The sequence below is a fragment of the Panulirus ornatus genome, chromosome 66 (assembly GCF_036320965.1).
Source record: "Panulirus ornatus isolate Po-2019 chromosome 66, ASM3632096v1, whole genome shotgun sequence".
NCBI lineage: Eukaryota > Metazoa > Arthropoda > Malacostraca > Decapoda > Palinuridae > Panulirus > Panulirus ornatus.
The window spans coordinates 24,479,351-24,493,832 of record NC_092289.1 but is presented as its reverse complement, the minus strand read 5'-3'; the positions used below and the strand labels follow the sequence as shown (position 1 = coordinate 24,493,832).

At 43.6% G+C, this 14,482-nt stretch overlaps 1 protein-coding gene across 6 annotated transcripts in view; it reads right to left on the bottom strand.

Annotated features, from left to right (window-relative positions):
• LOC139746697 (guanine nucleotide exchange factor DBS-like) overlaps positions 1 to 13,928 on the bottom strand; it is a 542,611-nt gene extending 528,683 nt beyond the window's left edge. For all 6 annotated transcript variants that reach the window (XM_071658145.1, XM_071658146.1, XM_071658147.1 and 3 more), the window contains exon 1: positions 13,731 to 13,928. The gene's annotated coding sequence lies outside the window, so the exon portion shown is untranslated. The remainder of the gene's footprint in view (positions 1 to 13,730) is intronic.
• Positions 13,929 to 14,482: the final 554 nt, after the last annotated feature.

Sequence of the window (14,482 nt, the reverse complement as noted above, 5' to 3'; positions counted from 1 at the left end):
CATGAGTAACATTAATCAAGAAAACTCTGATATCTGTAGCATGACGCTATGACTGTATGACTGTGAAGTAAGAATGTGAGGCGTGAGTAATGATGAGAAAGGGTAAAATGATTATCCTGCAAACTTTTGTCCTGTACATTGCGAAAAAAATTGCATTCGATTACTTGCATAACCAGACACTAAATATGAACCTAACTAATATAATACTAGTCTCCGTGCACTGAAGGTCTGACGTGAATACATAAAGCTAAAATGAACTTAGCAAGCTACTCGTGGAGGGTGGGATGGGCCACAGCAACAACATCTTGTTTAAGCCGAAGAATAGGACGGCAAGATGGGGCTCACCGAGGGAATAACAGTTGGAAAAAAAAAAGGAACAAGAAAAACTAAGTGACGCCTTGGGAGTCAGCAGGGGGTCAGCAGGTGGTCAGGTCAAGGCTTTCAGGGAAAGACGCGCCTGTGTCTCCCGTTATGTCGTTGTAACCACACATGTGGAGACTGAGTGTTCCACACTGTTACCCTTCACTGCTCACTGTTACCGAGGCCAAGCTTTTCATCATGGGTTATGCCTTATACTCACATAGGGGTCAGGGTTGCCGCGTACATACCCATACAAGGGACAGGGTGGCCACCCACTCACCAGCAGAAGACAGATGATGACCTAGACAGGGAGAAAGGTGGTAGGTCCGGCTGCCTGACACGATCCCCCGCCTCAGTTAACGGTACATCCAACATTCCTGTCCTCCGTCTTCACTACGGCCATGAGCACACACTGTATTAACGAGGAACAGCAGTGTCATCGTGTTAACTACAAGTAATACGAGGATAAAAACAATTGCACTGAAACAAGGTTGGGAAATGCTCAGAAGTACAAATAGGCTTTAGATAAGATAGGTCCCAGGTAAGTTATGAGAGTGGTGACTGATAACATGTGAGGAACAGAACGTCCACGACGACTTAGGCAATCCTTTGGGAAGTCTTCGAGGCCTGTGGAGGTGAAGGTTGACCTCCCATGTCAAACTTCTGTCATGGAGGACGAATCAAGTCGGGAGTCTTATCAGTTACGGTGGTGAAACTTTGAATGGCTCACGTGTCATCTCATACACTGCTGTCTTTGCTGATATTTTGGCCCAGCTGTACAATCATACACGCTCACATGGCCATCACCTGATACCATTTGTGTTTCCTTAATTATATATAAAGTTTTAGGGATCTAGGAACATGTCTTCGTTTCTACTTTGGCCTAACTGATCTCTATGTTTCCATTTCTTCCAATAACACAAACAATCTCGAAAGCATTCATCAATCCGTGCTGTTTGTATTCCTTTGTAACCAGTCCCGAGGTGGGAACACTGCTCTGAGGGGAGTGACAGTCCTGGGGAGCGACGGTGGAAGCCACAGTTCTGGAGACGGGGAGGGGAGGGGAGGGGAGGCATGATATAAGCCATGGACGGATGAAGTACAGACCAATCTTGGCGAGGGCCACGTACCTTGGCTCATACCAAGATATTCATCAACTTGTTATCACACATAAACAAAAAAATCGTATATTCTGAACAAATGAAAACTTAGAAAATATAAATGGGACGTTGAGTGAGGAAAGATGATTAAGAAGGAACTAATGAAAAATATCGAAAGTAATAAATACAAGAAATGAGTGTGGTAGAGAGTGGTTGTGAGGGGCCATGTCCCTGCCTGAGGAGCTGATGGACACATCGGACTGAGAATGTCATCTGAGGAGGTAATGTGCGGTAGTGTCGGGGGCAGGGGTGAGCTGGGAGGAAAGAAGGCAAGGGTGGAGGGAGTGCTGAGGAACGCTGCAGTAATGCTCTGGCACCCGATCACCGCAAGTGACGGTGAGAGGATTCCCGTAGGTGTCCAAGGAAGAAATTCCGGGCTTTGTGCTGGGGACGAGATTCCAGTGCATGAGAGAGAGAGAGAGAGAGAGAGAGAGAGAGAGAGAGAGAGAGAGAGAGAGAGAGAGAGAGAGAGAGAGAGAGAGAGAGCAGGAGGAGGAATAATGAAGGAGGGATTCTTGGAGTACATGGAGAGGGAGGACTTAAAACTGTCAAAGCGGCACCACAAGGGACATGAGAAGGGGACAACATGCAAGTGGGACTTACTGGATCAGTGTGGAGTTGAGACACTGAAGGGCAGGTGCGGAGAGGAAGTCATCAAGGGGATGAGGTGGTGGAGGGGAAGCTCCTTGGGAGGAGGCCTGGACCAGAGTGGGTCAAGAAGGTATTAGGAAGGATGGTAGAATGTCAGGGAGGAGATATGAAGAAATAATGGTGTCACTCGAAAGCAAGGGCTTCCGGAATCTCTCTATCAAACACACCTACTCCCAACAGACATTTCCACAGCAGGGCTGACCTAACTCACTGGTGACGCAGGGAATAACCAATGAGCCGGCACTGAACCGTATACTATATGGGGGACCATCGTCTGCCTAAATACCACAAGACCATCCGTACAGGAAAGGAAGAAGGAAAAGAACTGGAAAGGAAAATAAAAAAATGATCGACGAAACTGATCGTCAGCTCATAAGGTGCCACCAATCCTGGTTCTGTAAACAAGACCTTGGTGAAGAAAACTCCACCAACTCGTCAGACAGAGGAACGAGATGGGGAGGTGTACGGGATGTGTGCTGGGGTAGCAGGAACCCCCGCCGTTCGTCATCAAGCCTCCTTCAGGATCAAAGGTCAGGGAAGAACTTGAGAACCTTACTACGGCTGAGACGCTGCCAGTGTAGAGCGGAGACAACACAAGATCAACGGCTGGGCATGAAGGTGGCAGCCCCTACCAGGTATATCACGGACCACCAAACAACAGATAGAGTAGAGCCAGTAGTTGTCTGGTATCACAACTTAACAACAATAGCTACTCATCTACATGGTAACCTCCTTCTGCTAACACGTTTACCGTCACTAAGAAAATCCAAATCTCACAAGATATTCTAACCTACCACGAGTTAATTATGTTAAAAAATGAGAAGAAACCTCATGAAAATATTTCTTTATAAAATGCCACCACAACACCGATGAGGCGTGTTGATACTCTCTAAAATATCACTAAAATTCTAGAATCTTAAGAGTAACAGACCACGCAAAAGATTTATTCATGAAAAAGAAAAGAAAAAGATATTCATCTAGTTCACACACACACACACACACACACACACACACACACACACACACACACAGGTCTCAGCACATACGAGGTGTAATTCTCAACTAAAACTTATTTTGCCATGTCAGTAGAAGGTGAGGTTCATTAAGCAGTAATAAACTACACCCACATCTCTCAAACTGACGGTAGACCGTGCTGGCTGGCCAGCGGATACATCAACCACACCATCCGGGACACACTGACACACCAAACCTCGCCTCGTGTTCTATCCATCATCATCGAAAAAAAATATTTCCAATTATTCATATATATATGTGTGTGTGTGTGTGTGTGGCCATTTAGTTACGGTATTTCAATTATACACAGAATAAATCCCAGTGTGGTGACTGTATGCAAAAAAATAGATTTATTCCCGGGAAGCTGGGCTTAAGTATTTCATCCAAGGATCAACAAAATCAATCTATCAGACGAAACAAATGAAAAATTCATTTCAACGTGAGATATTCTGAGTCAATTTGTTTGGTTTATGTTTGGTTGGTGGCGCAGTGCAACATCGTGTGCTCTTGCCAATCCCAGGATAAAGACGACAGTTCTTATGACCTGTTCAGTTACAACAGTTATCAACGTAGTTGAGAATGTCAACTGGTGTCAAGCTAGTCATCTGGCGTCCCTTTCAGAGAACAGCCAGGTTACAAAATCAACTTCTTGACCACAATGGTACCAGGACAAAGGTCAAACCCACGCGTCATAACTTCGTGTTCACAACAAAGTATAAACATTTGTGCAATTTTGCAGCTACTGGAAAGCTTGAGATATATACAATTACAGAGGATGTGAAAATGTTGTACCGAGAACTCTTACAGGATACAGGCTTCAAGTGACACTGTATATGTGTCCCCTGATATCACTGTGTTTATCTTACCGTCATAACAGCCGCCAGGACCAAGAGTAGACGTACGTCAACCATGTAACTTAACGGGAAAAGTTCGACATTTCCCTGCAGCTCAACTGAGATGGTAAAAGCTAAACCTTTCCATCATTGTGCCTGACTGTTGTTAGAATCTTACTACACTGTAGTAGTTCTTGCTCCTCGCAGCTCTCTCTCTCTCTCTCTCTCTCTCTCTCTCTCTCTCTCTCTCTCTCCCCCCCCCCATTTATGATGAGGCCGTAACACCCGCCATCCATCGCTGATGAGCCATCATTATCAGCCAGGGTCATCATCCACCTCCAGGACTCACCAGCCCCATAAAACTTCGCCTACCAAGATATCGCATCAACTGCAGCCAAACTGGGTTGTCTATCGGCCGGCCAATCCTAGACTACTTAACTACCCATCAGTCCAGTAATTACCTGTCCCAGCACTTTTCTCTTTTTACAACCATTTAACCATTCAAGTGTCTTCCTGTCACTCACTCAACGTTTTTCATGCAGCGGGATAACGTTAGCAGCGATGACTCTGTGTTACAGTTCGTCAATATGAATAGGCATAAGAAAGATCACCCAGTGTATTTCAAACACTATGTAATCGGAAGGTTTGCTGTAGAGTTATACAAAATAAACCTTGTAGAGCTCACTGCACCACAGCCGTGTGAACATTACACATAATCATAAAAGAATAATCTGTGAGCGTAACCTACACACACACACACTTCTTCAAGTTCTCCAGCAAGGACAAGTGTACTAGCTACTTCATAATATCCGATGTGACTAAATAAAGGGCAAAAATGGTCGGCCATTTGGAGGCGAATCAAAAAATCTTCGAGAATCATCATTCGCTCGAGGTAAGACAGTCATATGTCCAGCATGTACCATATGATCCTTACAGCAAATGTTTGCAGCAGTCATGATGATACGGAGGGAAGAACACGCAGCCCTACTGTACCTACGAGTGACGGTACTTAGCCCTGACCTACCGTACCTGGCAAGGACGGTACGTAGTCCTAACGTACAGTACCCTCCCAGGGATGGTAGTAATGTCGGTCGCTTTACAACGAATCCGAGTCAAAAACTGAAGCATACATTCAGTATCATAAATGGTTCTATCTGCTCCCTGTTACCAGGACAGAATAATTAACAAGATTCAGTTCAAAACGTACACGTAATGTTCTACTTCATACGTAGTATTGAGAGAGCATACAATCCTCGCCATTCTTCCCCAGACACGACCCTGCACAGCACCAATGAGCATGTAAGGTAACACTGATGAACTAAGAAAAACTTAGGTAAGTGATTATCCTCTGGATGTTGATGTGAGGGAGAAGAGAAACAAAATCTTTCAGATATAACAAAGGAAAATCAACATAAGCAGATCCGCGTACTAACGTAACAACATGTAGTTCCACTGGCAAGATCGGTAACACTGTGATGATGACAACACACTGGATGGTGGTGATGGCAACACCGCCTAGTAACGCGACCTGTTAATGATGATCACGTGATGACGCCTCAGGATAGTCATGATGATGATCAGAAAAGTCCCCAGTAAGGCCACACTGGCGAGGATGGGTGGCACTCCATGATAATGGTAGAGATCAATTTTGGTAATGTTGGTATGGTAAGAGAACCTTCTAAAGGAGGCGATGCTGGAGCAATGGTCGAGCTACTCCATAAGTACCAACACTCTCCTGCTACTGTTCCTGCCCCTGGCCTCACCATCAGGCCTGCATCATGACCAGCATTTCGGTATAATGAACAAAAACCAATAACATAGTTTTGCAACAGAAGCAAATGCGTATCTCACGAATCTAACAAATGCTAATTTAGCTCACTCAAGACTGTTCATGAAACTATTAATTCCGAAACAATCCAAGTAACCTTCCCAAGTGAAGACGGTCGCTCCTGCTACCAACCATGAACGCAAGAACCAAGAAAACTAGGCGGTCCAGCACGAGTTGCTTGCTACCATGGTGTCTCGGGTCACTCACACCCTCAATATGACACTCCAATCATTCGCAAGTGTCCTGTATTTTCTCTCTTATCATACATCATAGTTCATGCTGGATCTTATAACCCGACCGAATCTAAACGCTTAATGTGTAATTAAGTTAGTTTTGGTAATATATATATTGACATACCATGTCATACTCCAAATGGGCAAATTTCATCACCAGATTCGCTACAATTTTCATGTCAGAAATGTTTATATCTCAAATTTGTTTATTTCATCATTCATCAAACATCTGACTGTAAGCAAAGGTCACAAAAACTTTTCACGTGGTCACTCTCCACTGTGTACAAGTAACAAACCTGGTTAAAATACCCTCACCACTGACTGATCTTGTCAGGGCCAGAGAGAAGCATCGTCGAATGCGTCCTAGTTGTTAACGAGGTACAGCAGCGAGCCAGTTTTTCACTGGTATAATTGTTCCCGTTAACAAATTAACATGTAAAAATGCACATATTCACTGACGTTTAACTTCAAACCCTCTTTTCTTTTCTTTTGTCATATTCAGCAAGACTACAACTGAACTATCTATGCAAACTGCGACTGTTTCTAACATTCATTATTTTACCTTTCAATCGGTATGTTTTTGACGTGCGACGTAGGTTATTATAAACAAGAACCCATGAACATAACAGTTATTACTGACACAAACTAAATTACAAACCTAACATCAGGATGGACCCACATACAAATTTCTGCATTATACTGAAAGTAATGAACATACAATTCGTAGGTTCGCGAAGTCTCCGAGTTGTTCAGTCCTTCAGCACGACGATGTGGCCCTCGAGTACGATGACTTGGCTTTTGACCTCATCCTTAACAGTTAAACTTTACGGCTAGTTCACCATACTCTACGGTCGTACCATCGTGCAAATATACAACCAGTGATCTCTATCCTTCAACCAAAAGCAAAGTGAATACTCATTCGAGTTTGTCTAAAACGTCTACATACAGTCAGCCCAACACCGAGTAGCATCATAATTCATAAGTACTTTCCAAATCCAAATATCTTTATACAGACGACGCACAACATACGACAAGCAACGAACACCCGACACTGATACACCAGATCGGTTGACCATGTGACTCAGAGTTAGTAAGAAAACTAAGACACACATCTTCCATGGATTTCGTGATAATCACATCTTTATAGCCATCATTACTTTTTTTCTAAATCTTATTTTCTAGCACAACATCAGTTTGTAATAATGTGTAGTAAGCTTTGAATACATCTAATATAACTGTATATTGCCGAACGTCTGTCCACTTACAGTAACAAACCTATTTTTCCTCAGTGATATCAAACATATTCTGTACCATAACGTATACTAAGTATTTCTTTCCTATTCCTCTCCCCAGCACTTCACAGTAGCTCATCTCCACTCCTGACACATTATTATGTTAATCTTCAATACCCAAGGCTTCCACTCACACTTGACCTTATAGAATGTATTAGCATTTGCTACATATTTCAAACAACATTCTGAAAGGTAAAGCATTATTCCCGTCATACCGGCCCAGAACTTAAACTAACAGCTCTGATCACCTAGCAGAGAAACTATCAAACATTCCACGTTACTATGACTTGCCTAGCAGGTCCACTCCCCCCCTGCCCCATTGTAACTCCTCCTTCCAACACCTTGTTTCCCCGTAAATGAGGCCATAACAACAGCTACCCATCGCTGCGAAACAACATTATCAGGAGACCCATCTCAGCATCTGGCCGAAAGTTTTATCTGAGCTAAAGCCTGGCCCTCATGCTTCCCCTACCCTCACACTCTTACACCAGTTCTACCAAAGTCCTGGGTTTACTAGCCTGCAATTCACAGTTACCACAAGACTTTTCCCTCCGATCGCCAGCTTCCTGACTTATGCGTGCCACAGATCCGGTTTATAACGTAACATCCTTAAACTCATAATACACAGAATCATACTTATCACTGTAGTCCCTTAAACGGAAAGTGACTAATTCAGTCATAACCACCAAAACGGTCCTCTCCATTACTATGCAACGAAGTTATGCATCATTTTCCGCTGAATTTGACTGCAAATTATACCTGGGGTTTTTTTCATCCTTTCGCCTCGCAGGACAAGAAAGACATCCAAATCTTACATTAAGGAAAATTGTCCCTGGTTGACCTGGTCGACGGTTTATATCTTGCTGTACTTCAGGTCCTTCAATCAAATGAAGGAATGTCACGAAGGTGTTACGGTGTAGACTATAACAAATAAATAACGCTATTCTTCATGCGAGGGAAGACATAACAAGCCTTATCCAGATTTGTAAGCGTCCACGTCCTGAAGTTCCTCTATGATCACCAACAACCCACCGCTCACAAACCCGAGAGAATTTGTGGTGCAGCGTAACGCGACGGCAGGAATATGACGGTACGACCATTCAACACGACTCCTGAAAAAGATGCTAAACCCTTAAGCACGACAGTACGACCCTGGAACAACGACGGTGCCACCTTTGAGTCCCTCAGATGAAGCAAATTTCTATTTCTTTTCCCAAGATTTAACTTGCTTAGCTCAGCTGTTATGCGCTTCCGTAGTGTAGCGGTTACTGACCGTAACGCACTTACAAACCGCCCGGGGTCCAGTGCATAGGTTCGAACCCTGGCTGCGGCAGCCGGTCCACAGTCAACCCAGCTATTCATGCAACCCTGGGAGTTGGTCCGTAAAATACGTACCTGTCACAGGCAAGGGGATATATATACATATATATATCAGAAAATACTACATCACGCGCATCACTGTGACCTATTGCCATATATCTATCTATCTATCTATAGACAGACAGATAGATAGATGGATAGATAGATAAATAGCGTTAATGAGATGGCTTCGATTAAGGCGGCAGTTGCCCATGCCGTCTCAACTAACACCAAAATGTTTAAAAATTTAACAAACTTCAACTATCTTAAATTACAGAGGATGCATCCAAGGAAGTTGATTTCAGGTTTACCGCTCACACTGCATGTGGGTCTGTACAATGTAACTGGTGAGCTGAGATAAACAAACTGTAAATATAAACCTTTCTAGGTAAAGTAACGTCAACTTACATAAAGGCGTCTCGTGTAGGGAGGCGGTCTTACAAGTTGTTCATTGTTATCCTTACGAAAACCTGACGATCCTAAAATGGCTGTCGATGATAGAGTCACGGGTCAGGGATGTGTAACATACCTGTACCTCCCGATACCTGCTTGGGTACTGCTCAGTGAGCCTGCACCTCAGTGGATGTCAAAAGTCATTCCTTTAGCCCAAGTAGCTATTTCATCCTTCAGAGTCATCCTCCCGCGGGCTACTGCCTTTCAGTCAACAGACGTGCTGTCTTATCACCTCGTAGACAAAACTTGAATACACGTAACTAACACGACTCGTTCTTCATAACTATACTTTCCTGCGTCACACACTCGCTCTGCATTTTTGGCAAAATTTCGTCATAAGTTGTGATAAGAGAGTACACTCAGATACATCCAGGCCCACCATCACCGGCTGATACGTGACCCAGTGCGTGGAACAAACTGCAGGAGACGGTATACTGGGGAAGGCGGGACGGGACGAGGGCTGGCGGGACGACCATGAGCCGTGACGGGAGGACAGCGACACTGGCGGCTGCCTCAAGCTGCCGAGGAAACGTCACGTGAGGCAGGAATAACGGAGCAGCGGGCGGCCCTGGTGACAAGATCAGTACTGGTGGGCGAGCATTAGCACAGGCAGGACGCAGTGGTCTGCAAGTATTGCCTAACACTGCTTATATCATCATCATCATTACTAGTATTACACTCACTGCTCAGCACTGCAGTTCAGCACTGTAAGACAACCCACCGATCAACAACTTCACCATTTTGTCAGTAAACAAATCATAGATGGAAATATATAAAAATCACAAACTTTTCCTGAAAACTGTCCAGTTGGTTCCTTCAAGTGACCGACAATGAAGTCAACTGTTAAGTGTGCAGAACAATGATACAATCAACAGCATGAGTCTAGTCTCTCGCCCACTAACTTCAGGTACAGGTTTTCGTGTCACTGCTATGAACTTTGGCAGTGTAAATCAAGCTATAAACATTAATCACCACAGGCCTCTATGTCTTTATGATCCAACTCAAAAATATCAATCAATAAAAATGAAGATTGGAGGATATGGATGACAAACCAACCCACTTTGTAACCAGACACTAAAGATATCTGAATGTTTACATTGTACCTGTACATCATAATCATAATCTTCTACTTACGAAGAAATGAGCGTTGATACTAAATCAAATACATTTTCCTACAAACGCCAAGCTAAAGCTACCAACGATGGCATTCTCTCTCTCTCTCTCTCTCTCTCTCTCTCTCTCTCTCTCTCTCTCTCTCTCTCTCTCTCTCTCTCTCTCTCTAAATAGCGTCAAGGCCAGACCACCTCGCTGGGACCTTGGGTGTGTGTGGTCTGTGTTTCTATATAAATTTCTAATTCATCAAAGACTTTACATTCTTGAGTTTGGTCATTTCATCAGCGGGACATACAAACTTTTCTCCAGAATAATTTTCGTCAGGTCCAACCCTTTTTTCGGACTCATCCGCATCACGTGTTCATAATGGTTGTTCCTCTGAACATTATATTATTCACCATTACTGTACCACCTACTGAATCTAGCCACGACACAGCCTGATCTTAACCAACATAATACGCCTTGCCTCCTTCCCTCCTAAACTGACCTACTCGCTAGTCACTTAAACACAGAAAATAAAAGAAAATTATAAAGTTTGAAGATTTCATATATGAAAGCTTTACATGGTCTATATCCCATCAAATCAAACATCTATTACTCGTTTAACTTTTCATCATTATAAATCTAAAACTCATCTTGAGGTGTCATGTAAACGTTAGCCAACCTATGCGCACTACATACTGACACTACCTTGGTCCACACGCCTTTCATCACTAGGTTATAAGGCACGTAATCTCCCTCTACCAACTCGTACAAATTGCATACGTCCTTGTGCTACTGGTCTTACGTCACGTAGGGAGCTTCTCTGCCACCAGTAAAGACCAGAAAACAGGTGCCGTGTGTGAGCCCACCCGCCCGGCTTTGGTTACTTGATCCAGCCGGGGGATTACACCGCTGAGCGTCATCCATGGGGCTCCTGACCACCGCCTCCTGACACAACCCTACAGCTGTCTGCTAACAACAGGACACAGTATGCAAGCGTTCCTGACCTACATTTGTTTGCAATTTACAATATTTACTGAACAGACAGACGCTCCTTTTCTACGTCTGTTTGTAAAAGTCTACATAAATACATACCACAGCGTACATGTTATCCCAACTCTCCTCACGAGAACATGCACGGCTCACACATCTGGTCAGACTGCATTCAATTATCAAGTCCCTAAAGTACTGGTGAGCCACGAGATTCTCGTAGTTCCAATTACAAACGTGACAGACAATGTTATCAAACCTGCCATCACCTCAGACCCAACATGATGCAAGACAAAATGACATATAGATAATATGCTCAACAAAAATGCCAAAAGTTATATTTTCTTACTCTTTACTGATATTCCGAAAGGTAATGTCAGTGACCGCAAGAGCCAGCCGCCCTTGTCCACGAACTACGAGGGCGTCACCAATTATGATTACCAAGATTCTTTGCTCTCTCTCTCTCTCTCTCTCTCTCTCTCTCTCTCTCTCTCTGATCTATTCCTGTCTCCATCACTCATTCCTGTCATCCATGACTATCTCTTTGTCCTTTTCCTGATACAACTCCAGCATCACATCAGGGAGGCAGCACACATGAGGCACTGTGATGACACTTCACCTTCACTATGAATATTTCGTCTCGTGCCGACCACAGTTGTGGCCTGAGCGTGGCATGATCATCTGGCCTCCTGCCACTCACTCTCCACCATCATTATTTACCAACTCAGTCGTCTCCACTACTTTCCTTGGTCATATGGAATACGTGTTATTTGTGCATATACAGGCAACAACCTGGTCAGGAAATGTCCTTAAAAGAATCAAAAGTCGGACGACTAATAATGTGTCATGTTCCTCGCCCGTTAGTTAGTTTTGAAACAAAATCATCTGAACTCACTAAAACCAGATGTGACCTTAGAATGAAAATGAACTGCTTGGAATGTTCACACAAACGACGTCTAAGATCTGACATGAAACAAACCAGTAGGGATGAACCTAAGCATGACTACATACCGACCCTTAAACAAGACGGTATGACCTCTGGATATGCCTGCGTGACCTTTGACCTGATCCATACCGTTAACAGCAGATAAAAAAGCAAGTAATCATACCCAAGGGTCGTGCCCTTGCGCTCAAGCGATGAGCAATAGGTCTTTACATGGAAAAAAGAAAAGTAATTTTATGGATGACAGAGATATAGTGTTTATGTTTTGATCCAGATAACCACAACAGTCCCAGAACCTCTGTGTTTTCTTTACAATATGTATGTATGTATGATGGACGGACGGAAGTATTCATGTATGGATGATGTATGTATGTAGTATAAAACTGGAGGATATGACTCATTACTGGCTATGGTTTTGGTTTCGTAAACATATCCAAAGATGAGCCTAAAAATCATCTGGAGATCATGAAACAAAACAGGGGAAACAATGACATCAGAAGAAAAAGAGGGAGCAGGGAATACGGCAGATAAAGAGATTGTTCCGACCACAATATACATATGCAAACGCACAATTAAATTGCTCAAAATATTTCCTTGCTACAACATATCACACACTCAGTATCATATTATGATCTTTCGACTGGCTAGAAAAGGCATTATCATAAGCTATCGGGTAGTTATATCTTTCTCCTGAAACTGACACCCATACAAGGTTCCTAACACCGTACACCTAGATACTCAATGTTCCTAACACCGTACACCTAGATACTCAATGTTCCTAACACCGTACACCTAGATACTCAATGTTCCTAACACCGTACACCTAGATACTCAATGTTCCTAACACCGTACACCTAGATACTCAATGTTCCTAACACCGTACACCTAGATACTCAATGTTCCTAACAGCATACACCCAGATACTCAACGTTCCTAACACCATACACCCTGATACTCAACGTTCCTAACACCATACACCCAGATACTCAAGCTTCCTAACACCATACACCCAGATGCTTAAGCTTCCTAACACCATGCACCCAGATACTCAAGCTTCCTAACACCATACACCCAGATACTCAAGGTTCCTAACACCATACACCCAGATACTCAAGATTCCTAACACCATACACCCAGATACTCAAGATTCCTAACACAATACACCCAGATACTCAAGGTTCCTAACAGTATACACTTGGGGACTCCAGCAAGGCTAGCAATGACATTTGTTTGTTATGACAGTTTTTAGTCTTGTCTCCTAATAAGAAAATAATGATACAATTTGAACCATTACTGTGAAGCTTTAACAGCGTTAAATGTAATGTTCATGGCCATGGGTAACTAACTATTTGATTTTAAAGAAGCTTGTCTCTACACGATCTTAAACTGCCTGCAGCTGTACGTAAATATCGAAATCTTGCGGTGGCAGTTCTTTTAACTATATTTTTCATGATATAACATATAGTGACAAAGGTTTACTTGGTACAAAGTACATGTCTTCAGCACACGTACAACTTACCTTATAATTACTTTTCAACGTCAACCGCTATAACTGGGCACGTTTATCCAGCAGAAGGTCACTTCTAGTCAACACTGAAAGCATCACAACACTTGCCATCCCATATCAAACAAATAAAAATAACCACGTGGTTAGCCGACACTAGCCGGCGAACCTTACTCGAACACGGCCAGCACAACACTGAGCAGCCTACCTCAGCCACGTCCAGGCCAAGCTGTCCGTCCGCCGCCGCCACCACCAGCACCCGGGCCCAGCGCTTGCTCCGCCTCCTCCACCCTCCCACCCCAGACTCCACCACCAGCACCATGTAAACCCTTCCTGAAATTATACTCCAATGAACTACAGCAGTCTGCCTGTAAATGTTTGCCCTGCTGGTTATCTATAAAGATGTTCATTCGTGTCTGGCACATATGTTTGGAACATGTTAATGTTACCATGATGCATTTTCACAAATAACACATTTACACATGTAAGGACGAAGACCTCACATCTCTTCTGTACTCATTCAGTTATAAGGAATAAAAACGGGAGCCTCTGGAATGTTTACACAACAAGGTAAACAAGTTAAGCTCTTGGTGTGTATGGCTAGTAGGATGCTGGGTGGTCGGGGGAACTGTACTGCGTCGTCGTGGAATAGGAAGACAGATGAGATAGATGGGTGGGTACGTACATATGAAGGGGAAGGAGAGATGGATGGGCGCCATGCTAGAGGAAGGTGACTGATGATGGGAAGGCATGAACGATGGTAGACC